The sequence below is a fragment of the Equus przewalskii genome, chromosome 29 (genome assembly GCF_037783145.1).
Source record: "Equus przewalskii isolate Varuska chromosome 29, EquPr2, whole genome shotgun sequence".
Classification (NCBI taxonomy): domain Eukaryota; kingdom Metazoa; phylum Chordata; class Mammalia; order Perissodactyla; family Equidae; genus Equus; species Equus przewalskii.
The window spans coordinates 20,413,642-20,440,077 of NC_091859.1; the positions used below are offsets into that span (position 1 = coordinate 20,413,642).

General features: G+C 43.9%; 1 protein-coding gene across 10 annotated transcripts in view; it reads right to left on the minus strand.

Moving 5' to 3' along the window:
* Positions 1-26,436, minus strand: part of TMCC3 (transmembrane and coiled-coil domain family 3) — a 244,454-nt gene that overhangs the window by 35,505 nt on the left and 182,513 nt on the right. Inside the window, exon 1 of one of the 10 annotated variants that reach the window (XM_070599508.1) lies at positions 2,322-2,805. The exons of 8 other annotated variants lie outside the window; for them this stretch is intronic. The gene's annotated coding sequence lies outside the window, so the exon portion shown is untranslated. Of the gene's footprint in view, positions 1-2,192; positions 2,806-26,436 lie in introns of those variants that run through there. One more of the 10 variants, XM_070599503.1, reaches the window with a different exon arrangement.

Below are 26,436 nucleotides of genomic sequence, written 5' to 3' on the forward strand. Positions count from 1 at the left end.
CAAGGGGCCAGCCCGGTGGCATAGTGGTTAAGTTTGCATGCTCTGCTTCAGTGGCCTGGAGTTCACAACCCGGGTGCAGACCTATACATTGCTTATCAAGCCATGCTGTGGTGGCGTTCCACATACAAAATAGAGGAAGACGGGCATGGTGTTAGCTCAGGGACAATATTCCTCAAGCAAAAAGAGGAAGATTGGCAACACATGTTTGCTCAGGGCCAATCTTCCTCATCAAAAAAAAAAAAAAAAAAACCAGAAAAAGCAGTGAGTCAAAGAAGAACACAGGCAGTATGAATTCTACTTTATAAAGATCAAATGCAGGCAAACTCTTGTTTAGGTATAAACACATAGGTGGTAAAATGACAGAAAAAGCAAGGGAATAGGGTCAAGAAAAGGTCACCGGGTCAAGTTCGATTTCTTACCCTGGGTTGCAGGTATTTTTATAATTTTTAAATGTAATATCTTCTATGCATAATATTCTACAATTTACAAACATTTTAAAATAAAAACTATGGAATAAATTACACGGTAAAATAAATGTGCGTGTGTGTCTAAGTAATACGATAAATAACATCTTTTAATCTTATCGCTCTATCTCTGGCTCTATACCTAACTTGTTGGTTAAGTAAAGTTTAGTTAAAACCTAAATTTGAGGCCCTACTTAAATCGTGACCTGGACTCAAAGACCCTCAGGCCAGCCCCTGCAATAGGTCCTAACTTAGCCTTCCTGGGTCATTACCCTCACTGGTTCACACCCAGGAATGTGAAAGTCAGCAGAGAGCTCCCAAATTTCCCCCAGGCTACAGATTAACCCCCAAGCAGCCTGCAAACCACCCATGTTTGTAGCCGGTAAACTTAGAGGAACCAGGAGGAGGAAGAGCCGGGAGGGGCCGGCCAGCACTGAGAGGGCTTCTCCAGAAGAGCCTGCCAACCAGTGGCTGGCAAGAAGTGACCCCTTGCTCCATCCTTCGGAACAGCCTCGCACAGAAGGCGGCCATGGCTATTTCACAAGCAGTGCTCTAGCAGTTTCAGTGGCAATTTTCCCCTTTCATTCCAACTGAAACCACGCACATCAAACTGTCAATCTCTATCAACGGGTGTGCTCACAAGGCTAGGAGGCTATTAAGATAAGATGTTCTGCTGTTAGAACAACCGGCCCATCCAATTTTTTTTTTTAATAGCAGAAACTTAATCTCCAAGATGCGAAGGATCAAAAGTTAAGCAGTTAACCCTTCCAACGTCCCATACCCCTCTCCTACCCCCAACTGTTTTAGTTTCTCAAGGCTGAGTGGGGATCATTATAAACAGTAAGCCCACCTTCATGACATTCCAGACAAACTTTTGATACAGAACTAATTGAGAAAAAAATCACGTGAATTAATATGTTCAAATATTTTATACGTCCAGGAAATGAAAGAAAGATTTTGCTTATTTGGTAGCAATATACAGAAGTCTTTCCATGACACAGACATACAAAGCCAGAAATTGAAGATGGATTTCCCATGGGTTCAAGCAGCTCACAGGGCAGAATTCAGGTGAAATAGAACCTTCGCCACCCAACAGGGAGCCATGCGTCTGTCACCACGGGGTGGCCGAGGACGGCCAGAGGGGCCGGATTCTTTAGATGCACACGACGCTTCCCCACCGCTGCTGCCTCTCCCTCCTTCCAACCCACTTTTCTCTCTCACGCGGGACTGACAGCGGCTGACACTGTCACACAGAGTCAGTTTCATGGAGTCTGGAGTTTCCAGGGAGGGAAGGACTCTGTGATATCCACTTGTCGGAAGACCGGATACTAAAGTACAAAGTCAGATTCCAACTCAGTCTGGCGAGACCCAGGATTACTTTCGAGCTGACGGGGAAGCGGGAGGAGAGCTGGCTCTTCTCCAGCCAGCAGCCGGCTCACTCACACCCAGACATTTGTTCCTCTCTTAAACCACACATGTTGGATTTACATTTTTAAAGGACCAAACAACAAGGAGTTTGGTGGCTCATTGGGAGTTTAGGGAATTTAAATATCTAGAAACCTGCTGAGAAATTACGGAGCGATTTGGGCAAGCACAAAGACAACTATTAAGAGCACAAAAATAATCTGCGTTTCTTCCAAGCATCTCATAGAATATTACTGACCACAAAGCTCTACAATACACATTCACACGGTCTGGCTGAAATGAGAGAGCGGGGAAGGGACTTACCACACGCCACAGAACAAATTAGGGAGCAGACCAGGATCAGCAGCCAGCTCACGCTCCTGCCTGAGAGGCATCTGAGTCTGCAAGGCAGGCAGGCCGGCTACGCCGACAGCACCTAACTGGATGACTCACCCCGGACTTTGGAGAGACTGCTCACATATCTCTGGGCATTCCTGTGTTTGTCTCAGAGAAACTCCACGCCCTGCACTGGAACCAAGACAACTGCCAGCAATAATGCACTGCATTCAACCCATTGCTGGACAAACGGGCTCTTTGTGCTGCCAGAAAAAGAGATGCACGTTCTGATCTTTGCCAGGAGGCAGACTAGAACGGAGTCCTGTTAGCATACAACTCAAGAGAACCTTGGAGGACACTCGAGCCAGCACGCCCGGTTAACCCGACGAGGAAATGGGTTCGATTCGACAAACTGTGGTTGGGCAGAGTCAATGTAAAGCAGTGAACTGAGCCCAGGAGGCCCCAACGTGAAGGAAGGCAACGTGAAGGCAGAGCAAGCAGTAAGCGGTCCTGGCACTTAGGGAAGGGCAGTGGCTCCAAGGCGGTGAGTGGAGTCAGGGGACTCTCCTCTGTTGCTCCATTCATGAGACAGATGCTCACTGGTGCCCTTGCGTGTCAGGCGCAGCGAGACATGCTGGAGCTGCAAAGGGCACACCCACCCGGTCTAGTGGCGAGGGAAACAATGGCAGCCACTCATGAGCCCCAGGAGAGGCCTAAGTGGTACCATAAGGGCGGCACTTGGGAGGGGCAGCCAAGGGGGAGGGGAGAGGGAAGAAAGACTTGTCAGTCAGAAGGTGCTTCAGGAAAGTGAATTCTGAACCAGGTAGCCAGATAGCAGGTAAGGATTTAGAGGATACTGTCAAGACAGAAGAACCGGGTCGGCAGACAGAGATCAGACTGCGAGGGTTCCAGTGAAATCGTGCTGAGGTGTTTGGATTTCACCCGACAGGCCGTGTGGCGGCCGCTAAACCGGATTAGGATGATCAGATCCCTGTTTCAGACAAGTCCCTCCGAGACAGCAGGAGAGAAAATGCATTTCCGGTGGAGCCAACTGGAGCTGGCTGCCATGATCCAGGGCAGGAGGTGCTGAGAGCTGGCGGCAGGGTGGCGGGAAGGAGGGCATGGCATTCGAGGCAAACGAAGGAGGCAGCGGCAAAAGGACAGGACACCACTTGCATGTGGGGCTAAGCGGGGGAGTCAAGGGAAACCCCACTTCTGTCTCATTCCGTCTGGTGGCCAATAAGATCATTCACAAGATGGGCAACTGAAGAGAGGCAGGAGGAGCAGGAGAGTCGGAATGGAGAGGACCCAGCCTCAGGCGCGATGAATCTGAGGTTCCCATGGGAATCTGAAGCACAGCTGTCCAGACAAATGCTGACAGAGACGGGGCTGAGGAAACAGAATTGGAGCCCATCTGCGACAGTGCTTTCGGGCAACTTACTGAGGGGACGTGCGGGGCCTCTATGGTCAGGCAGACAGGATCGAACCCCAGCTCTGCCATTTAGCAGCTGCATGACCTTGGGCAAGTAAATTAATCTTTTTGAGACGCTTGTCTCATCTGAGGAAATTCCTCCTAGAAATTAATGAGATCAGAAAAGGTCCTGATGTCATGCCAGACCCAGAAGACATTTAATATTTTTCTCTTGCCCTTTCGTGATCATATACTGCTTTGCACTATAATAATTTGAGCACTAATCCCTGCAACAGATTACAAGCTTCCTTCCTGTCAGTCACTGGTCTTTAAATCCCTTTTGACCTTCCTTGTAAGAACAGATTCTCAAATATTTGAACTGCTGTAAATCACAGGAAAAACTCAGGCCAGAATGGTCCAGAGACCAGGGGTTTCCTGCCCTTGACATTAAATAACTAATGCAAAGACCTCAAAATTGTTATGTGGTTTAAGTGGTATTGATTTAATTTTGTGTTGGGCAGTGTGATGGGGGAGAAAAGAGCAATGGGGTTTGGAAAAGAGAGAGAATTTTGTCAGTCTAATAAAACCTAGACAAAGTAACAAAACTTTACTTCTGCGTAAAGCTATACCGTAATATTTAAGAGGAAGAATGTCTACCAAAGTTATATTGCATGGCCTCTGTCCTCTGGCTCAGTTCAAGTAAAGGCCTTAAATGTTAAATAATAAATTCTAGCAAATGGATCTTGCCTCCAACCAAATGTTAAATCAATAGCATACTTTTTATATAAGAAATATATACTTTCTTTGCTAGGCTCATTTTGCTTGTTCTATTTATAACTCTTAAAATGAATATTTTCAAACTACAATAAGATTTAAAAATCAGACTGACCACGAAGGCACACAGAATTCAATTCCACAGAGCCAAGCTTGTTCATTTTTCTTCCGGTTTTGCCTTCAACTTTGAGCTCCAATTTGTCTTGCCTATTTTTATGGCTGCCTTCCTAGTCTGAAAATATCCTGGTCACTGGGTATTTTATTTCCTCTCCAACTTAGTTGCTAAAACACATTCACGATCACCTCTTTCTTCCTTCCTGATCCTTTCCTGGGAGTTTCATCTTTCCCATTCTTTCATCATCAGCCTAGATACCTACCCTCATGTTCTGTGTCTCAGTCATAAATATCCCCCCAAAAAATCCACTCAAGTTTCTAATATAAAATTATTTGACAATTGCCTCAAAGCTCTCTAGTCATTTGGCTTATTTAATAATTTTGACAAAAGGTAGAGAATCATTCAATTCAGAACTGTAGCCTTAGGGGCCTGTTTTACTCCTGGCTGTCTCCAACTTGGCCACATGTGGTATGGCTCAAGGATGGCAAGATCAAGGGGCACTCTGGCCTCTAAGTGCTAAGGAAGACGTACCTTCTCCCCAACATGCCTAGTTCTAACTTGAGGTTCTTGCTGCTCCCAGATTGTCTGGACTCTGGATGGCTCCCTTTAAACTCACAATACACCTGGCCATCCCTTTTAGCCAACCTCTAAGATTTTGACTCTCACTGACATACAGACCCAAGATACCTCCCAATTCATCTCTGCCGTGAATAGACGTGAACCTCCCAGACAGGAATAGACTCACCTAGTTTTCTGTGTGTCTGTAAGATCCTTTCCTATCTTGCTGCCAGTAGGTGGCAAAAAGAAGGAAGAGAGACAGCCAGATTAGATGGCACCTGCCACTAAACCAACAACATCCCCATGCCACCTGGCTCCTGATCTGCATTAGTTATCCCTCAGACACTAAGGAGACGTACACAGTCTGAGTGAAAGACCACTGAGACATAATTCTTTCAACTTAAACATTACTTTGAAATACACACACACACACGTCTAACTATACCACGACTCACATTGTGTAAAATGAAGAGCATCTTACCACCATAATGCTCCACCCAAAACTGCCCAAAGGAGGAGATGGCATCCAGGAACCCATTTACCGTAATCTAGAGGATGGTTTTCTCACTATCACATTATGCTCCAGGGTTGTCTTACTTTCCTCAGAACCGAGTTCAGGTTCCGTGACCTCGTGTGACCCAAAGCACTCTCCTTGCAGGTTCAGGGTCGGCTACCTGCTTGACTAAGCCATCCCCTATTCTCTTCTCCCTCTGAACCTGAGATACCTTTTGAATTCTCCTCTTTCTTACGCAATACCCCATTTAATTCCTTCTCTCGGAGGCCGTGGCGTGAGTCTCAGGCTTCAAGCAGACAAGGATGACCAACTGCCTACCTGCTGCGTCAGAAGCAACTGGGCAGGAAAGTCTTCTGAAGATAAAAAATTTCCCCAGTAAATTGGTACAACCCTTTGGAAGGACACTTTGTCCTCATCTATCCTTATTAAAAGACACATATCCCTTGGCTCAACAATTTTGCTTTTAGAAACTTATCCATATATGGTTACAGAAAAAAGATGTACAAAAATATTCCTCACGGTATTACAAAGCAAAACAAACATGGGGGAAAAAAACCACGCTACAAGGAACTTAAACTGTACATCAATAGGAAATGAGTAAATAAACAATGGACATATATGTTTTGTGCAGAAAACATTTCTGTAAAGATACATGAGGAACATAACAGCGCTTATCTCTGAGGATAACAAGTTGGAGAGAGAAACTTCACTCTGTCCGCGCCCTTTAGTACTATGGAATTTTTTTTCCTATGAACTTGATCTACTAATCTCTTCATTTAACAACGTTAATCTTTGTTAAACAGAAAACAGAACAAAAAAGGCAACAATAGAAATTCTACAGGGCATTACACATTAAAATGTGTTTGATCCAGCACTTAATCATTTCATCATTAAACTTGTTGTCTTGGTCTCAGAGCATCAGTTTTTTTCTCTAAGGCACCTGCTGTATGTGTTACAGACTCTTCTTATAAATCTAAGTGGCTCAATTTAACCAACTCCTTGTGCCGAACGTGTGTGTTTCAATTTAAAGTTAGTTTTACTCTGGAAACTGGGGTGAGATTAGGAGGAGAGGTGAGAAGCCCACAACCTGTCAAAACCTTAAAAAGAAAAAAAAAAGAAGAAGAAACACAAAATGCTTCAAGTTAAAAAAAAAAAAAAAAAAAGACTAATGCCCAGGCCCTGTATAGGACTTACTGAATCTTTGGGTCTTGGAGTCCCAAATCTCTGTATTTTTTAACAAGCTCCCCAGGTAATTCCTATGTTGCTGGTACGCCTAGCAAACACTGTTGAACCCAAAGGAAACAACACAGCATAGAGGAGAAAATTCTACAAACAAAGGTGTTCACAACTGCACAACTTGAAGATTTTAAAACAAATACTTTCTAAAACACTGAATGGAGTTGCGGCCGGCACTGGGTATGAGCAGAGCCCTCCAGGCACTCGGTCAGGGGCAATATACACAAGAGCCATCTTTGGGGCTGGAAGAGGGTTCGAATAGTGTACACCAGTGTTTCTCGAACTGTGGCTGCAATCACCTGACTCCCGGATCCTGCCTAGACCAATGGTTCAGGGCCAGAACCTGGGCGGGGGGTCTGCATTAGACAGCCTTTCTCCCTCCCACTCCCACACCATTCCTATGCCCACATAAGGTTTGATAACTACTGAGCCAGTCTGGTATTTCCTGAACATGTGATCACCTGAGGCCCCTGCCTCTCAGCCCCACTCAAGACCTAGCAAATCAGAATCTCCAATAGAGGTTCTGCGTGTTAACCCAGCGTATTCTTACAAACAGGGAGGTTTGGGAAACACCAATTCAGGCCAAACTCCTCATTTTAAGATAAGGAAACCAAGGACCAAGAAATTAACTAATTTTCCCAAGAACTTTGGAGCTCATTAATGATAGCTGGGACACCCGAAATCTGGTGAGGTAATTCCTTCCTCTTGCACCAATGCTACTTATGATTATGTTTATCATGAGTATCTGTGAAGTTTCTGATTCACCATGATGAGGTCATAAGTAAGTGACTAATGAAGTCTGGACCCAGAGGGCATGTCAGAAAGTGCCCCTGGTTTAAAAGGGTAACTGGCACCTTGGAGTTCTTTCACTTTCCATATCAGGATGTGGAGAAATGTACCACAGAACACCTGAGAGAAAAGGAAATACAGCCCCACACATTTATAACCAGGTGAGGATGATTCAAAGTCCTCAGCTCTCACTATTGCTTGGTCAGATGTTAGAACCTTTAGCAAGAGAACCCTAATAATCACACACTTTCGGTGAGAGCATCAGCCCGCGCCTTGCTGTTAGGAGAGTGAAGAGGACAGCTCCTACAGCGATTCCACAACCTGGCCCTGGAGTCAGGATCTCTAAAGGCATCCACGAGAAACATGGATGGGAAACGAAACCCCCAGAATGGAAAGCACACAGCAAGCTTTAATACGGGGAGAGTTCACTCGAGTTATAATTGCCTCTAATTGGCCCTCCCACACGGTCTCACAATTTACAGCTCTAATCAGTTCCACAAAGGACGTGCTGAATTTCTTTTCTACCTTTGAATTCAGAATCATCTCCGGTTAGGTTCTTACCGTTACTGTTTCGGTATCTTTTTTTTTTTAATAGACCGAGATATAAAAAAGGATGAATGAATGAATAAAAGCGAAGATGCAGACAGGTCTTTTGGAAATAGGTGCTGATCCCTATGACCTAATGATAACCCAGTGGGATTCAAATTTGTCATGGAGACTGATGCCAACTCAGGAAACCTTTTCATTCCAGGGCACACGGTCCAAAAAACACATTCATCTGGTCAGACATTTTCCATACTCTGATTTTTATCTTTCCTGGCATGCTCAACTCTCCTCTAATAAAGTCACAACCCTTTGTTGCCATGGAACCCAGTCAGACATGGAGCCTGTTACTATGACTTCCCTGTAGGTCTAAAAAAAGACCTAGTGACCAAAAGAACAGCCCTTTCTTAAAAAAAATAATTTCTAAGGAAAAGAGGCTCCAAACAGGACCCAACCCTTTTATATCCATTGAAGTTTAAGCTTTCCTGCAGGCTAACTTGAATTCCTGAGCCAAAGCTAGTGAATATTTTCTAAAAATTTTTCAGCTGGGACATTCCAAAGATGATGATGTTGTAAATAAGTACCTGGCAGAGGGTAAAAATGTTCTAAGGATTTCTTCCCTTTTTTCCCTTCTAGGCAGGCTTCCTGAAATTTGAGGAGCTGTTTAGCAAACATGTGTCAATCAGCAGCTACCAAATTGCAATATCCATTTCCACCAACACTTAATTTTTGCCAAGAGCTCATTATTTCTCTGTTAAGAAAAGCTAAACAGGACAATTGACCCTGTGTTCTGTCGTATCTGGTGCTGGACTAAATCTGGAGAGAAATATATCTGAGACGAGTAAGAGGGCTACTTAAAGAAAGAGAATTAACATTTGTTGCGTGCCTACCATGAGCCGGGCACTTTACGTCATCTCGAGAACACGGCAAGAGAGGCATTTCCATCTCTGTTTTGCAGATAAGGGACAAATGCTCAGACAGCTTAAGTAGCTTGCCCAAGCTGCCACACTAGGATGGTGTCTGGCTCCCAAAGCCAGAGCTATTCATTCATTCAAGCAACATTTATTTCTGGCCTCACAGGTGCTGTGCATTTTGTTAGGCTTCTTGTTCTTTACCATAGAACGTGCAGCCTGTAAAGCTTGTCTGTAAAGACAGCATGGAGTCTATCTTTACCGGTACAAGGGGCCAGTTCGGGCTGTATCCACTTATAACTACCGCATCTGCACAGCAGCGGTTGTCCCTTGAGAGAATCATGAGTAGATGCTCTGGTCACTTGCCTAAGATGACATGAGGCCAGACACCTACCACATCCCTCGAAAGGCTGGCTGCTGACAAGCCTTCCAACCCTGGATGCTCTAGTCGGGAGGGCCATGGAGCTCGAGGTGCCTGTTCTCATGTGATTTCAGCAACAGAGTAAAAGTCAAGCCATGCAAACTCACAACAATTATTCCATCCAACTCTGGTTTCGGATAACCAGCTTCAAGAAATGTCTAGAAGGAATGTAGTAAAGCATGAAAGTTAATTTTGAAGTTATATTATTAATTATACCAGCCTTTCAGCTAAAGATATTTTACCTATTTCCTTGTATAATGAATACAACTACTTTCATTAAAAGAAATTTTTAAAACAAACATAAAACTACAATGAGAAACCACTTCATACCCACTAGGACGGCTATAATCAGAAGACAGATAATAACAAGTGCTGACAAGGATACAGAGAGAGCAGAACTCTCATAAACTGCTGGTGGGAGGGTAAACTGGTGTAGTTACTGTGGAAAACACTGGCTGTTCCTCAAAAGGTTCAACATAGAATTACCATATGACCCAATAATACTGCTCCTAGGTATATACCCAAGAGAAATGAAAAGATATACCTACACAAAAACTTGTACACAAATATTCGTAGCAGCATTAATCATAACAGCCAAATGGCTGTTATGTCAATTTGGGAAACAACCCAAATGTCCATCAACTGATGAACAGATAAATTAAACGTGGTATATTCATACCATGGAATATTATTCTGCCATAAAAAGGAATGAAGTACTGATACATGCTACATGCTACAACATCGATGAACCTTAAAAACATTATGGTGATGGAAAAAAGCCAGACACAAAAGACCACATTATGTCTGATTCCATTTACAGAAAATGTCCAGAACAGGCAAATCCACAGAGACAGAAAGTCAATCAGTGGTTGCCTTGGCCTGGGGGTTTTGGGAGGGAGGAAATGGAGAGTGATTGCTAATGGGCACAGAGTTTCTTTTGGGGATGATGAAAATGTTCTAAAATTGATTGTGGTGTTGACTGCAGAACTGTGTGTATATACTAAATTCCATTAAATTGTAGACTTTAAATGGGTCAATTGTATGATATGTGAATTATATCTCAATAAAGCTATTTAAAAAGGAAAAGCCAACACAATCATGTTTTGGTTTTTGGTTGTCCTATTAAACAAAAAATAGCCCAAGTGGCAAGACTTTCTGACCTTGGACAAGTGACTTTGTCTCTGGGATCTTCATACCCTGTTAAGGACACAAGGCTCATGCCTGAACCAGATGCCCCCTTCTGGGCCCACTTGAGCACAGGAATCTGTGACTTTTTATCTGAGGGGAAAAACCACTTGGATGAAAATCTCTTGGGTAAAGTTCATACAGTAAGTCAGACCCCATCTGTCTCCCAGGCCAGGATCTATCCTACTCCAGCCAAGCCATTTCAAGTTTCCCTCACTGGGTTCTTCCCTTCACCCCAGCCTCGTGCCTCAACTGATCGCTGACACCTGCTACGTGCAAGGCTCAATGCCAGACTGTTCTCACTACTTCTAATTCTCCAGCCACAATCCACAGGGGAAAGAGTATCATTTTCACTCTACAGGTGCAAAAAGATAATGCAAGGTGACCAGGGTCACCTAGTTGCAAAGTAGAGACAGGATTTGAACTCAGAACCAAAGTCTGAGCTGCTTCTCTTATTCCTACACCTGTGTTTTTCAAACTGAGTCCAGACATATTCCTGCGGTTCTATGAGTTTGCTACAAATGCTGTTTATTTAGATGGCAGAGAAGATTAATCTAACTGCATTTGGAGGATGACAGAGACAACCACCTGTTAACTATTGTCCTAGGGTTTCAAGGCCTTTTGTACCTCTACTTGTGCTGGTGCCAGGTACTGGTACTTCTGTTGTTGTCATGTGTCGACAGGAAACACGCTTAAACATACGGACTGTGTAAGTTTCCCAGGGCTGCAGTAACAAAGTATCACAAACCGGGTGCCTTAAAACAACAGAAAGTTATTATCTCAGTTCTGGAGGCCTGCAATCAAGGTGTCAGCAAGGCCATGCTCCACGCTATGCCATCTGCTAGCCTCTGGCAGCCTCAGGCAGTGGCCTGGGCATTCCCAGGGTTGTGGCTGCATCACTCCTCTCCGCCCCCTTCACATCTTAGGTGTTCTGCCTGTGTCTTCCCGTTCTCTTTCCTCTGTGCACGGCAGTCTCCGAATTCCCCCTTTTTTTTTTTTTTTCTTTTAGATTTTATTTTTTCCTTTTTCTCCCCAAAGCCCCCCAGTACATAGTTGTATATTCTTCGTTGTGGGTCCTTCTAGTTGTGGTATGTGGGACGCTGCCTCAGCGTAGCTTGATGAGCTGTGCCATGTCCGCGCCCAGGATTCGAACCAACGAAACACTGGGCCGCCTGCAGCGGAGCGTGCGAACTTAACCACTCGACCACAGGGCCAGGCCCTCCAAATTCCCCCTTTTTAAGAGGACGCCAACCATACTGGAGTAGGGCCCACCCTAACGACCTCGTTTTAACTTGATTACCTCTGTAAACACCCTATTTCTAAGGAAGGTCATATTCTGAGGTGCTGGGGCTTAGGACTTTGTCAAGGAAAAACTCATTTCTGTGTCTCCTCTACTCTCACAATACTGTTACACTTCTGTCACCAAATGTGTGTGATGTGTTGGGGGGGGGGTCCCCACACCAAACAATTCTACACCACCAGTTGAGTGTCCTACAATTTAACTCAATTCTGACACTATCTACCTGGAGATAACATCAGATCCCACAGGTTGAGGGCTCGGTCCCCAAGACAGCCCCCACACACCTTAAGACACCAATTGCAAGTCCAGGCTGTCACTTCTGCTTCTGACCAACTGGCTACAGACTGGAGGTTCCCACGACCCCCCTCCTCCAGTTAATTAATTTCCTAGAGTGGCTCAGGAAAACAGTTACTAATTTAGATCACTGGTTTATTATAAAAGGATATTACTCAGAAACAGCCAGATGGAAGAGATGCACAGGGCAAGGGATGTGGGAAGGGGCTGGAGTTTGTACGTCCTCTCTGGGAGCCTCTATGCCCAAATTCCCACGTGTTCACCAACCTGGAAGCTCTCCGAACCCTGTCCTTTCAGGTTCTTATGGAGGTTTCATTACAAAGGCAGGACACATTAAATCACTGGCCACTGGTGATTAAATGAACCCGACTCCCCTTCTCCCCTCCCTGGAGGTGAGGGGTGGGCCTAAATCAATTCTCTAATCACAGGTGGTTCCCCTGGTGACCAGCCTCATCCTTAGGGGCTTTCCAAAAGTCACCGCATTAATACAGACTTAGGTGTGGTCAAAGGAGGATAGGAAAGGCTTACAGGAAAAACAAAAGATGCTCCTTTCTCTTTCATTCCTCTTATCACTTAGGAAATTCCAAGGGTTTTAGGAGCTTTGTGCCAGAAATAGGGATGAAGACCAAATATACATTTCTTATTATAAATTACAATATCACAGACACCACCTAACTTTTGGAGGGCATACAATTCAGTCTATAACACTGACGTTAAATATAAATGATGCAGCGGGTCAGATGAAGGTCAGTGGTCTCATGGTGACCGAAGGTGTCACACAGAATTTTTCTAACAGAAAAGTTATGCTAGGATCCAGCCTTTCCAGATCCCACAGTGGGGAACAGAAGCATTCCAAACTCAAGAACACTTGCGTTGTAGGAGTCCCTACCATAGTGACAGTGTGAAGAGCGTTAGATCATCCGTATATTAAGGCACTGTTAATTTAAATAATTACCTTTGTATTTTTCTGTCTTTATTTGCAAATTTTCGGAATAAAATATTGGGGCAAAACGTCCCCAGACAGTTGATGAAATCTGCTAACAAAATCTTTATTCTCAAATAACATCTAAGTAAAAACACCAATTACCATCTTCGAACAAACATTTTTCTACAAGCCAAAAGCAGGGAGAAGATAAATTTTAAAATATGGAAATAAGAGTACGTGTCTTCCCTAATTAGACTTATTTAAATAAAATATGTAGCCAAGGCCTTAACTAATCATTTGATGTCCTTAAACATTGAACTCTGAAAAGAAAAAGTCCTGCTGTCTGTTGGAATGTGTGAACTCAAATATTACACTAATATCTATGCATGAAATTCTTAATTCATTCTTTCTTTCCTTCCTTGCTTCCTCTCGTTTCTCTATCCATCCAAATATTTATTTTACATGACATGCCAAGCAGTGGAGATCCGATTCCCACCCACTCTCTGGTGGGGAGGGAAACAAGAGAACCACAAGTGACAAGAATACAAAGGCTCACAATGGACTTGGGCACAGCTTGGGTGGGGAAGCACCCAAGAGGGATCTGAGTTGAGAAAGAGTCGGGGGAAGACCCTTTTGGTACCTTGTCTTATGGAAGCCTTCCACATCCTCAGAAGGAAAGACTTATACTGTAGCTCAAACGGGTTCAGCAAAGTGCCTGAGTTCACACAGCTTGCAAGTGGCAGAACCAGGATTTAAAAACTAGACCCAGTGTCCCCAGAGCCCTGGCACTATGCTGCTTCTTCAAAGCTCTTAGCACACCAAAGGAGGGCTGAAAAATGGCCTGTATTTAGAAGATCACTTATCACCTCCACTGCTAGTGTAGGGGACTGGAATTGGCGACCCCAAAATGTGTCTCTTTGGCATGAGGATTATTTTGGGCTGGTTACTTTTAAAAACTGCAGACATGGGAGAAGCTCGGAGGAGTAGAATTTACCCTTTGTAAGATAAGGGAAATTTCCATCTGTAAAGGTGTCTCCCTCTCTGCACCAGGAAGAAGGGAGGATGACCTTATCTCTAGAAACTCTTATCAATGCGGAAGGCAAGGACTTAAATCTGCATATTAACCTTAGTCTTGTTTACTGTACTTGTCTGGTAATCTCCCATAAATGACCCCCCCACCCCCAACATCCTCCTTTGTCTTTAGCTGAAGATGGTATTTAAAACAAAAGCCTCCGCCATTTTGGTGAGTTGCTCAGTTTTCCTGGGTCTTGCCCATGTATACATGTTATAAAGCTTTGTCTGATTTTCTCCTGTTAGTCTCATGCAAATTTAATTCATAGCCCAGTCAGAAGGATCCAGAGGACAGAGGACTTGTCTTCCTTCCCTACACTAGCACCCTGGTCCAAGCCACTCTTACCAGCCCCATAGGTCTCCCTGCACCAGCCCATGCCCACTTACAATCAATTTTTAATTCAGCAGATAAGGTGATCCCTGTAAAACATGTATTGGCCCATGAACTGGCCTCCCCACTACCCCTCGGACCTCATGTCCTATTACTCAACTCCTTGTTCACCCCACTCCATCCACAGGGCCTCTTTGATGGGCCTCACACAACAAGCACACTCCTGTCACAGGGAGTCTGTACTTGCTGTTCCCTCTCCCTGGGACACTCCTCCTAGACAGCTCCTTAGCTTACTTCCTCAATCTTCCCTCAATGCAATCTCTGAGAAGAGCTTTCCTTGAGTCTCCTATTTAAACCTGCTTCTGTCTACCCTGCACCTGAGGCCTCTTCATCCCCGTCCCCTGTCTTTTTCAACATTTTACTCATCACCACCTAACATACTGTATATTTACCGTGGGTCTGGTTTGTCTGCCTTGCCTTACTAGAACACAAGCTCAATGGGGGAGGGGATGTTTCTTTTGTTCCCTGGGATGCCTGGCACACAGTAGGTGCTCAATACATATCTGTTGAATTAGGCTGAACGGAGAATGATCACAAGCATGATCCACGCCTTTGCTGCTTAGGAATGGACTCTGCCTGACATCTCCCACATACTACATTTCTGACCTGGTGGAAGGGGCGATGAGATGACAATAGGGCAGTCAGGCCTGGGAAGAAGCCAACCCAAGGGCTGAAAGGGAGCTCACTCTTAAATCCAGTGCCATGAAAGGTGCCCGAGTGACTCCTTTCCCATGGCACATGCTGTGGAGACACAGCACCACCAACCTTGACGCGACCGTCCAGGGCAGCACATTAGGGGGTTCCAGAGCTCTCACACTCAAGGTGTGGTCCTGGGTGAAGGGGACTCCTTAGGCCAGAAAGTTAGGGGAAGGAAGAGGCAGCCTGTGTTTTTGACTTCTCTCAAAGCGCTAATCAACAAAACTCAGCGGGGCACTCCAGGAGGTCCTTACTTTCCCAAGTTAAGCTCCACCTGTTCACACGAGGGCTCTTTTCTGACACCGACCCTTTGTACCTCAGGTATGTAACCTCACTAGAGCCAACCAAAGAAAACCACAAGGGTTCAGTTCTCCAGGAGTCCTCAGACAGCGATGGGCGGACCTCGTGACTGGCAGGGGGGAGATATCCTGAGCATCTGGGCGTTTGCTGAGTCTAGAGAGTGAAGGATGGTGAAGAAACAAGCACAACGAGGTCATACAAGGCCAAACAGCAAAAGCACTCAAAGGATGGGAGATGGAATCCTCTTCCCCTGGAAAGAGGCAGTGCCACAGAATGCCAGTCTGCCAATCTCCAAACTCATCCCCATTCTAATCCCTCATAAAATTCCTGGCCATGTGGCTTAGACTGGTTGGGGGGTGGTGTGGAAAAGAGGGTGACAGATAACAATGAGAAAGCCATCAGTACCTGACTTCATAAACTTCTAAGGCCTTGCAAGGTGCCTTTCAGCTCTGAAATTCTATGAAGGAACTGACATCACTGCAAGACTGTTTCCCAAAAGCAAGTAAGACCCCACTGAGAGATGGTACTATAATTTCTTGAGTTTGCATCAGTCTGTTTTCTGTAGTTAGAAAAAAAGGAGACTGGTTTGGGTTACAAAGGCAGTGTTCCACTATAAAAACCTGCTGGTTGCCATGACAATTCACATCTCTGTTCCTCCCTTTTCTGCAGCATCCTTCTTCCATCTGAGTCAAATTACCTATCTGTGATGCCCATGATTTAGTATTTCCTTTGTATGAGGATATAAAAATATATACACACACACACACATATATACACATGCAAAATACATATCAAAGGGCTAATAAGAACCAAAACAGCAAAAATTGGGACCATCTGTCTTCCTCTCCCAAAAATGGTCTGCAAACAACTATCAGGAGGGGTGAGTACGAAGGGAGACGGACCAGGAAGGCTGACACCTACTCCTTCTGGTCTAGAGCCTCTCAGGGTGGGCTGTGGGTCAGTTCTTTCCGGAAGGGTCCATGTGAGGCCAGGGCTCCCTGGAGCACTGTCATTATCTGTCTGCAGGTCTGTCCCCCTAGCCTGAGCTCGAGGCCGGTGCCCACATCTGCCTGATCTCAGCACCCAGCACAGTGCCGGGCCCACGATGAAGCACTTGGAACAATGAAGGCAGCCCTGGGGAAGGCAGCCTCTCCTTACGTTTTCTACCGAGATCTCGAGTTTGGGCCTAGTCTGCTTCAAACCGGCCGTGCCTGAGAAGAAAGCCAGGAGAGAATTCCAGATCCACACTCCAGGGTGTGCAGCTGGCAGTCCCTAACACCCAGCGCTGCTATTGGTCACAAGTCTTGACCAGTGACCCTTCCCCAGACCCAGGGCAAAATGAAGAGGAAATCGGAAAGCTACAGCACGAATGTGATTTACCTTCTCCTTCTCAGGACAAAAGCTGCTTATTATTTAGCTACATTTAATGGCAAAACACGTTTGTTTTAGAAAAGCTAGGAAAATACCAAAAAGCCAGAGGAAGAAAAACAAAGCACTCATCATTCTACTACCCAGAGGTAACCGGTGTCTACATCTGGGTTTCTGTGTCTCTGTCCTCTCAGATATTGAGGCAGTTCCGCCTAATGGTTAGGGGCACAAGGCTCTGGAATGCAGACCAATCCGGCTTCAAGTTCTAGCCTTTTCAGCTCTTAGTATGATCTTGCACAAATCATTTTCCCTGTTGGAGCCTCAGTTCTTTGCCCACAAAATGAGGGTATCTGTACCTACGTTTTGGTGGTGCTGTAAGAACTGTGCTAACCCACGCGAAGGCTTTGTCGAATTGCTGGTGGAACAACTCCCTCATGCCAGCTTTCCTAATATTCTATTTACATGTGCCACTTTATAAAGAAAAATGGCCTCTTGGGGCTGGCCCCGTGGCCGAGTGGTTAAGTTCGCGCGCTCTGCTGCAGGCGGCCCAGTGTTTCGTTGGTTCGAATCCTGGGCACGGACATGGCACTGCTCATCAGACCACGCTGAGGCAGCGTCCCACATGCCACAACTAGAAGGACCCACAACGGAGAATACACAACTATGTACCGGGGGGCTTTGGGGAGCAAAAGGAAAAAATAAAATCTTTAAAAAGAAAAAATGGCCTCTTCTCTGCATATATTCTGTAAACTTCCAATCAACATAAAAGTGTGACCTCTCGGCGTATTAAGAAATATACCTCTACAAACTGATGCTGTTAATTCTGAAACACGAGCTTACATGAGACCGGCGGATCTGCATCTTCTTTAAAGGTCATCTGCCACCACTGAGAACTATTCCAAAGAAAGCTACGGAGCTTCCCCCCTAGAAATAGGTACGAATATACAAAATCCACTGGGTTAAGACATAGAACACTGGCCCTAATTTGATGTTTACACACAATAATAGGTAGTGCTTAACATTTTATATTCTGAAGTAACATTTAAAAAGGAACAGGATTACAAATTAACATCCTTCCTAACTGTGGAAATAGACGCGCTGAACTTTTCGCAATACTCTGGGTCGTGACATGAGGAAAACTGAGGGAAATTCAGTCACATGAGGGGCATGGGATTTAAGTCATTTCTCATCTCTGTTCATACATACACACTTCAGTACTCCTAAAAATATGCTGATACTACTTATCAACCAAAACGAATGAACTATTGATACATGTCACAACATGGAGGACTCTCAAAAGCATTATGCTAAGTGAAAGAAGCCACACTCAGAAAGGCTACACACTGTCTGATTCCATTTACACTGCATCCTGGAAAAGGCAAAATCCTAAGGACAGAAATCAGATCGATGGCTGCCAGGGCTGAGGACAGCGGAGAGAGAGGATGACTATAAAGGGGCAAGAGGGAATTTTTGGGGTGATGGAAATATTCTGTCTTAATTGGATGATAGTTACAAGTTCATAATCATAGAAGTGTACCCTTAAAAAGGGGAGTTTTACTGTATGTAAATTATATCTCAATAAATAAAATATTAACACATCAGCTTTCACAGACATTAACAAGAGCAGAGATGCAAAATCCTTGACAGGGTCCAAAAAACTGCCCGCTAGCCAATTCAAAATAACTTTATATTTCCTTTCAGGCAAAATTAAAAAGCACACAAACTTTAAACAAACGCTATTCAACACCCATGCAAATCTAGCATTATTATGAAAATTTCCTATGGCAGATATTAAAATGTGGTCTTAAAAACAATCACTCTTGTAAGTACAACTACTTGACAAAGCTACTTAATAAAGTTGAAGATATTCTTTCTCCTCTGCCCCAGTAACGTCACTAGTAGGTATCTTCCCTAGAGACACTCTCCCACAAGTAAACAGACCTTCTCAGAACCAACCTACCCGTCTGGCATTAGGAGAACAGCTATAAACACACTCTGCTTAATTCGTACACTGAAATAATGCACAGCAGTAAAAAATGAGACAGGACCCACAACTAAAATATACAAATACGTACTGGGGGGGTTTGGGGAGAAAAAGCAGAAAAAAAAAAGAAGATTGGCAACAGTTCCTAGCTCAGGTGCCAATCTTTAAAAAAAAAAAAGAGACGGAAGTAGGATACATTTTAAAAACAGTATGTTGAAAAAATAGCAAGTTAGAAAACAGATGCCATTTATATAAATATTTAATACAAGAAACAAAATTGTATATTGCTTATGGATTCACTCAACATATAAAAACAATCAAAGCTGGGCTGGCCCACTGGCACAGCGGTTAAGTGCGCACATTCTGCTTTGGCGGCCCAGGGTTTGCCGGTTCGGATCCCGGGTGCGGATATGGCACCGCTTGGCAAGCCATGCTGTGGTAGGTGTCCCACATATAAAGTACAGGAAGATGGGCACGGATGTTAGCTCAGGGCCAGTCTTCCTCAGCAAAAAGAGGAGGATTGGCGGCAGATGTTAGCTCAGGGCTAATCTTCCTCAAAAAACAAAACAAAACAATCAAAGGGATGAAACACCACAGTGCAGGTTATGCAGACCTCTGAGGAAGTACAAAGAGAGAAGATATCTAGATGGCTCTACCTGGGACCATTTATTTCTTAAAAATAAGTGACAGAAATATGATGTGGACATGGCAAAATGTTAACATCTGTTAAATCTAGCAGGTAAGTATACAAGTATCATATTTTTTAATGTTTTTTTCCATGTTTGAAGCATTTAGTAATTAAAAATAAATTTGTCTACTAACTATTTAACCAGAACTATTTGGTTAATGATTTGATATGGGTTTTCCTCATGCTCAGAACATTCTTCCCTTTGTGAGTCTGGTTTACTTTTTAAATATGGGGTAAGTTGCTGTTTCTGATGGGCCATTTCATTACCTTATAATTTCGGAATTTGATGTCACTGCATTTACTTCCACAGGACATTAACTTCAACCTTAAATTAAATTCAACAACCACAGCAAGCATAAACATAAGAAAATTAAAACCCACTGAGAGTTTAATAAGCGAGCTGCCCTGGAAAAACATCCAGGCTCATTTTAGGTTATTGTGTAAATAAACTAAGGAACAATTATTTTAAAGAATTATTTACTAACAAAGTAACTGTAATTTCAGAAATGTCTAAAGTATCAAAAAACATAAAATAATCTTTGTATACAGACTTAGCGTCTCCTTGTCTTTCAACAGTATATGTATTATTCTTACTTACCAATCTGTTACCATTAAAATTACCCCAAATGTGTAACAAATTGTATCAAAAACATCAGCTGGCATCAACATTTAAAGAAAGCCTCATAAATACAAGACTATTTCCCCAAAGAAATAAAAGCTCCCCCCAAAATTCTGTTGGAATGGTGCTCAGTTTGCAAAACTGAGCTTAAATGGCAACAAAGCTCAGGAGCCCTCACTTTAAGTCTTTCTTTAAAAATGAGAGCTTCATTTGAGCACCCACTATTTCAAAAACTTTCTTGCTATTAGGTCATTTTAAATGGCCAGAGTGCCAGTCAAATTTCTCAACAGAATTTAAAATGCTCCCACCCACTCAAACTGTAGACCATTTCTGGGTGCTAGACACAGACAATGACTTGGTATAAATATGAGCCGCACAAGCTCCCCAGGGGGTAACAGGACATAACTGAGGTACTGGAACGAAAGAAGACTCTCACTTTAATTTGGTGCCCACATACCACACAGATGCCAATTCAGGGAGTACCACTAAATTGCTCAGCACATGAGGTAAACTTTGGCTGGCTTTATACAACACATATTACTTGAGAATTGGCTTAAGTCAGGGGGTTTTTACAAGCACAGCGCCTTTCCCAAATGAAAGTGCCTGTGATAGGCATATTTATTCCCCCATTAATATACTAAAGTGTTAGTTTCTGGGCACAGCTGACAGTTTTAACCTCCCTCTGTGTCGGATGCAGAGATCACAAGGCAGGTGGACCTCTCGATAATTAACAGAGGTGCACGTAACAACCCCTGAACATCTATTTATTTAGCAAGCCATAGGGGTAACTACCTACAAATAAGGGTAATTAAGCCAAATAAACAGCTTATTACCTACAAATCTGAAATCTTGCATTGAAACATTGTATTCATTATCCTAACATGAATGACAAATCAACTTAAACTTCCCAGGACCAAGGCCAGCACAGGGTGCTAAATATGTGTACCAAGTGAGAGGAACTTGAGCTGGACGTGGTCTGCTACCCTGCAGAACACAAAGTTAGGCTGGTTTCCTGCTCTTCCATCTCCCCAGCTAGGACGGTGGACCACAAGTGATTAACATGGCAATGCACAGTAATGGTGGTTTGGGAAGCAACAATACACATTGTTTATACTGGAACAGCTTTTGCCAACATGTGGAAGGGAAGGACTCTATAAAGCAGAAATTGTTGAGAGATAACATCTAGTTCAAAAGAGAATTGAAAGTGGGATGCCTACCACAGCATGGCTTGCCAAGCGGTGCCATGTCAGCACCTGGGATCCGAACTGGTGAACCCCGGGCTGCCAAAGCAGAATGTGTGCACTTAACCGCTGAGCCACTGGGCCGGCCCAAAAGCAAATTTTAAAGACACAAAACTTTGCCATCTCCTCCCCGCCATCTTTTCGTCTTTCCTTACTGTAAATGACACTGGGATCATGCCTATTTGAAAGTTTCTAAAATGCATGAGTCAGAGTTCTCAAAATGCTCGTCTCAAATCCTGGTTTGAGGAGCAGGGAGAGGAAGATAATCCTGAATAAACGCATGAAAATAACAACCTTTGAGTTCAATAGTTTTAAAACCCAGAAAAAAGCGGAAATTTACAAAAATAAAACTATACATATGGACAGCAGTGTATTTTTAAAAAGAGGTAACTATGCAGAAAATGGTGCAGGAATAACTGTGTAGACATTCCAAAGGGAATCAAATTCTAACTGGATCAAAGACTAAAATACATAAAAATAAAAATCATAAAATGTATCAGAAGAACATGGAGTTTTGGTTTTTTAAAGAATCTCAATCTATGAAAGGCCATTCTAAACATGACACAAACCTGTAAGCCCTAAAATTTTTAAAATTTCTTCATGGTAAAGTCTGGTTAATACTTATTTAGTGTTTGCTATATGCTAGCTCTATGCTCAGCACACACAAAACATCATTAAGTCAGGGCAGTGGGCAGAATTCTAAGGTGGCCCCCAAGATTCCGACCTGCGGAGCACACACCCTCTATGATACTTCCTGTATGTGAGCAAATGAATACCATAGGATTTCACTCCCATGATTAGGTTACTTTATATGGCAAAGGTGAAAGAATTTTGCAGTTGTAATTAAGGTTCCTAATCAGTTGACTTTAGTTAATCAAAAGGTGAACTACCTGGGTGGGCCCGGACTAAATCAGGTGAGCCCTTCAAAAGAGGGTCTAGAGGTAAGAGACAAAAGCAACAGAGATGCAGTAAACAACCAGAGAGCTTGGAAAAGAATTCCAAGCCTCAGATAAGACTGAAGTCCTGGCTGGCACCTTGATTTCAGGCTGATGAAACTCTGAGCAGAGGACACAGGTAAGCTGTCCCTGGACTCCTGGCCCACGGAAACTGCGAGCTGATAAATAGGTCTTGTTTTAAGTTGCTAAATTCACAGTAACTTGTTATACAATAGTAGAAAACTAATACAGTCAGGAACGACAAACTGGAAAAAATGTATGTGCAACACAACTTATTTAATAAGTAAGAAACTTCTATAAATGAACTTAGATTAATAACCCAACAGATAACTGGCCAGAAAACAAAAACAGTTCATAACGAAGACAAATGGTTTTTAAGTCTGTGAAAATATGATCAACCTATTGCACTATAGTTACATAAGATATGACCACTGGGAAAATCTGGGTGAGGGATACACAGGACATCTTTGTACTAGTTTTTACAACTTCCTGTAGGTCTGTAATTGTTTCAAAATGAAAATTTAAAAAAATACGATCAGGGGCCAGCCCGGTGGTACATCGGTTAAGTTCACACGTTCCGCTTCAGCGGCCCGGGGTTCACCGGTTCGGATCCCAGGTGCGGACATGGCACTGCTTGGCAAGCCATACTGTGGTAGGCATCCCACATAGAAAGTAGAGGAAGATGGGCACGGATGTTAGCTCAGGGCCAGTCTTCCTCAGCAAAAAGAGGAGGATTGGCGGCAGATGTTAGCTCAGGGCTAATCTTCCTCAAAAAACAAAAATATGATCAACCTCATTTGTATCAGGAAAAATATAAATTAAAATAAGCTAAGAGTTTTCACTTGTCAGATTGGCAAGGATCAAACACTTTACTGGGGCTGGCCCTGTGGCGTAGTGGTTAAGTTCCCATGGTCTGCTTCGGCGGCCCAGGGTTTACAGGTTCGGTTTACACACTGCTCATCAAGCCACGCTGTGGCAGCATCCCACAAAACAGAGGACGACTTGGCACAGATGTTAGCTCAGCGACAATCTTCCTCAAGCAAAAAGAGGAAGTCTGGCAACAGACGGTAGCTCAGGGCCGATGTTCCGCACCAAAAATAAATAAATAAATGTTACCATATGCTGTGTCAGAGAGGTGTGAGCTGAGACACGTTCATACACTGATGGTTATAGAAGGTGGTATCACTTGTGTTCACTGCCACACGCCGCCCCCCACCAGCTCCTAGCATATGACACAGAATAGGTTCAGTGTCCAATTTTGCAATATCATAATTTAAAATGAACATGCCCTTGGCTGAGCAATTCTACTTCAATAATTTAGCCCACTAACATATTCTTCACATGTGCAAAAACAAACATGTTCAAGGGCAGTCACTTAAGAGCCCTATTAACTAAAGACTGAAAGCAATACATGTGTCCTTTAACAAGGAAATGGTTAAATAAATTATGCAATACCCATACACAATGGAATCCTGCACAGCAATTAAAACAAGGCAGGTTAATCTACGTGGACACTGATCAAGAGTGGACTATGTTTGCCAGCTTCTCAAGTCCCAGAGTGCAATTTCACAACATACCCACACTCGCTCATTCGATCAGTATTTACAAAGCCCCAACTATGTACCAGGCTCCACGCCCAGATAAAAGAACACAACCACCCCTGTGCAAGAGGATGGAGCAGGTGCCCGCAGGTACAGAGGGGAGGTGTGGGAGTCCACAAAAAAAGGAGGCCACAGCTCAAGGGCTGAGCGTGGGTGAATGACAAAGGTCAGATGGGTGACTCTGGGTGCCGGGCTAAGAAATTGGGATTCTGTCCTGTTGAAGGATTTAAAGCAAGATATGGTCAAGATACTAGACAAAGCATACATTTACTGTAAAAATAAAGGAGTGGTCCAGTTGGAGAAGCCTTCATAATCTGCAGACCCTCTCTGATTTCACTAGAGGTGTCTTACAGTGTCTCAACTGGAGCCCTTGCAGCAAGCTGAGTCACCTGGGCACACCCCTCCACCTCACGCCTGAAGATGTGCCAACACCTCTAAAAACACGAGCACAGCATCAAGTCCTCTTGAACCACGCCATCTTACAGGGTAGATTCAAAGGAGAGACTTACAGACATTTTCCTCATCTGGAGAAACAGTTACAAGTGGCCCTCTCGAGCATCTGGACATCCCTCACTCAGTCACGTTCCTTCACCAGCTCTACATCCAGCATTTAAGGATTGAGTCAACTACTAAACTGCATTTCTTCCATCTTCCTCCACTTCTCTGTGCTTTTAATGGTGGGAGCTTTCAAGTGCTCTGCTGATGCCGATACCCAGCCTGAACAGCTCTGACTGAATGGGCCTCAGATTTTCAGATAAATTAAAACCTCCGCCAACTACGATTCAGTCTCAAATAGAGGCCACCTGTTCCAATTAGTGAGATTAAAATAGTACACCACTGACTCTCTACAGTCGAGTTCCAGGCCTTCTGGATTACGACAATATCTTTACGAAGACCCAAAAAAGGGATTTTTGGCCCCAACACAAAGTTGCACACAGTGGAGTAAATACACTGAGGTGCTGAAGCACTGCTTTCACTATGGCTATACTTTATTTTTGGACAAGTGCTTATAGCAAAATTTCTGTGAAAGGCTGCAGCTCAAGGCACCATTTAATGTCCTTACATTACAACAAGCCTACATACACATCTTAATTAGAACCAACTTTACTTCAGAAAAACACAGAGCTTAAATTTCTTCTCCACCCACTTTCTCTCCTTGCCTGAAATTCCCAAAGAATCCGTATCTTCTGGATGTTCCACTCTTTAGCCTAAGGCCTTCCATTGCCTCGGTTTCTCTCAGGTCTTCAGAAGACTAGACACACAGCCTGGAACAGCCACAACTCTCCTTTTCCCAACCTCTTCCAAGTATTCCTTCTCAGGGGCCGGCCCGGTGGCGCAGTGGTTAAGTTCACACGTTCCGCTTCGGTGGCCCGGGGTTCACCGGTTCGGATCCCGGGTGCAGACATGGCACCACTTGGCAAGCCATGCTGTGGTAGGCGTCCCACATAGAAAGCAGAGGAAGATGGGCATGGATGTTAGCTCAGGGCCAGTCTTCCTCAGCAAAAAGAGGAGCATTGGTGGTAGATGTTAGCTCAGGGCTAATCTTCCTCAAAAGAAAAAAGCAAACACACAAGTATTCCTACCCAGACAAGGCTGCCCTCAACTCACCAAAGTGGGCTTTTGTTCATCCCAAAACATTCAATGACCCAAATTTTCACAATCCATGAAACAAAAAATTTCTAAGCATCTTCTAGGCCACAGGTCTAAAAAAGTATTTCATAAAGAAAAGAGAAGAGATGACAGATTAAAACCAGTGTTTTCCTAAATGGTTCTGGATTAGTTAAGGTAGTATAAAATAAAAGCATTAAATAACACAGATCTCAGTGAGCGAGTTATTCCGTCGAAAACAATCCTTCATCCAGTCAAGTTGGTCCGGCCCAGGAGAAAGTCTCTGTCTGGTGCTAAGAGCTCTCGAACAAAGCTCCAGCATTTGCTAAGCTTCTTTTTAATCTGGTGCTATAGGCCTCAAAGGCCCAGAAAATATTTAGTTAGAACAGTAATATTGATACTGGAAAAATAAATTTAAGTTTTAAGGAGTGAATTGGGTTGGAAATATTAAGTAAATAATAGTACAGGCGGTGTGAAGCTGTGTGTGGGAGGTGTGGGCATGACTGAAGATTGGGAACCTCTGCGGTAGACAGCGCATGACTCAACGTCAGAACAACAAATGCCCTAACGGCTTTGCTAACGCAGCTCTCATGGCTGTTCACACAGCTGCTAAGGGGAGGAGCTGACATTCAGGTTTGACTCCAGTGTCCATGCCACTAACCCTTCACCAGTCCTCAGATCCAGAAGTAATCTAAGCGGGGATAAAGAGGAAAAGGTGGCTGGGAAAACGGAA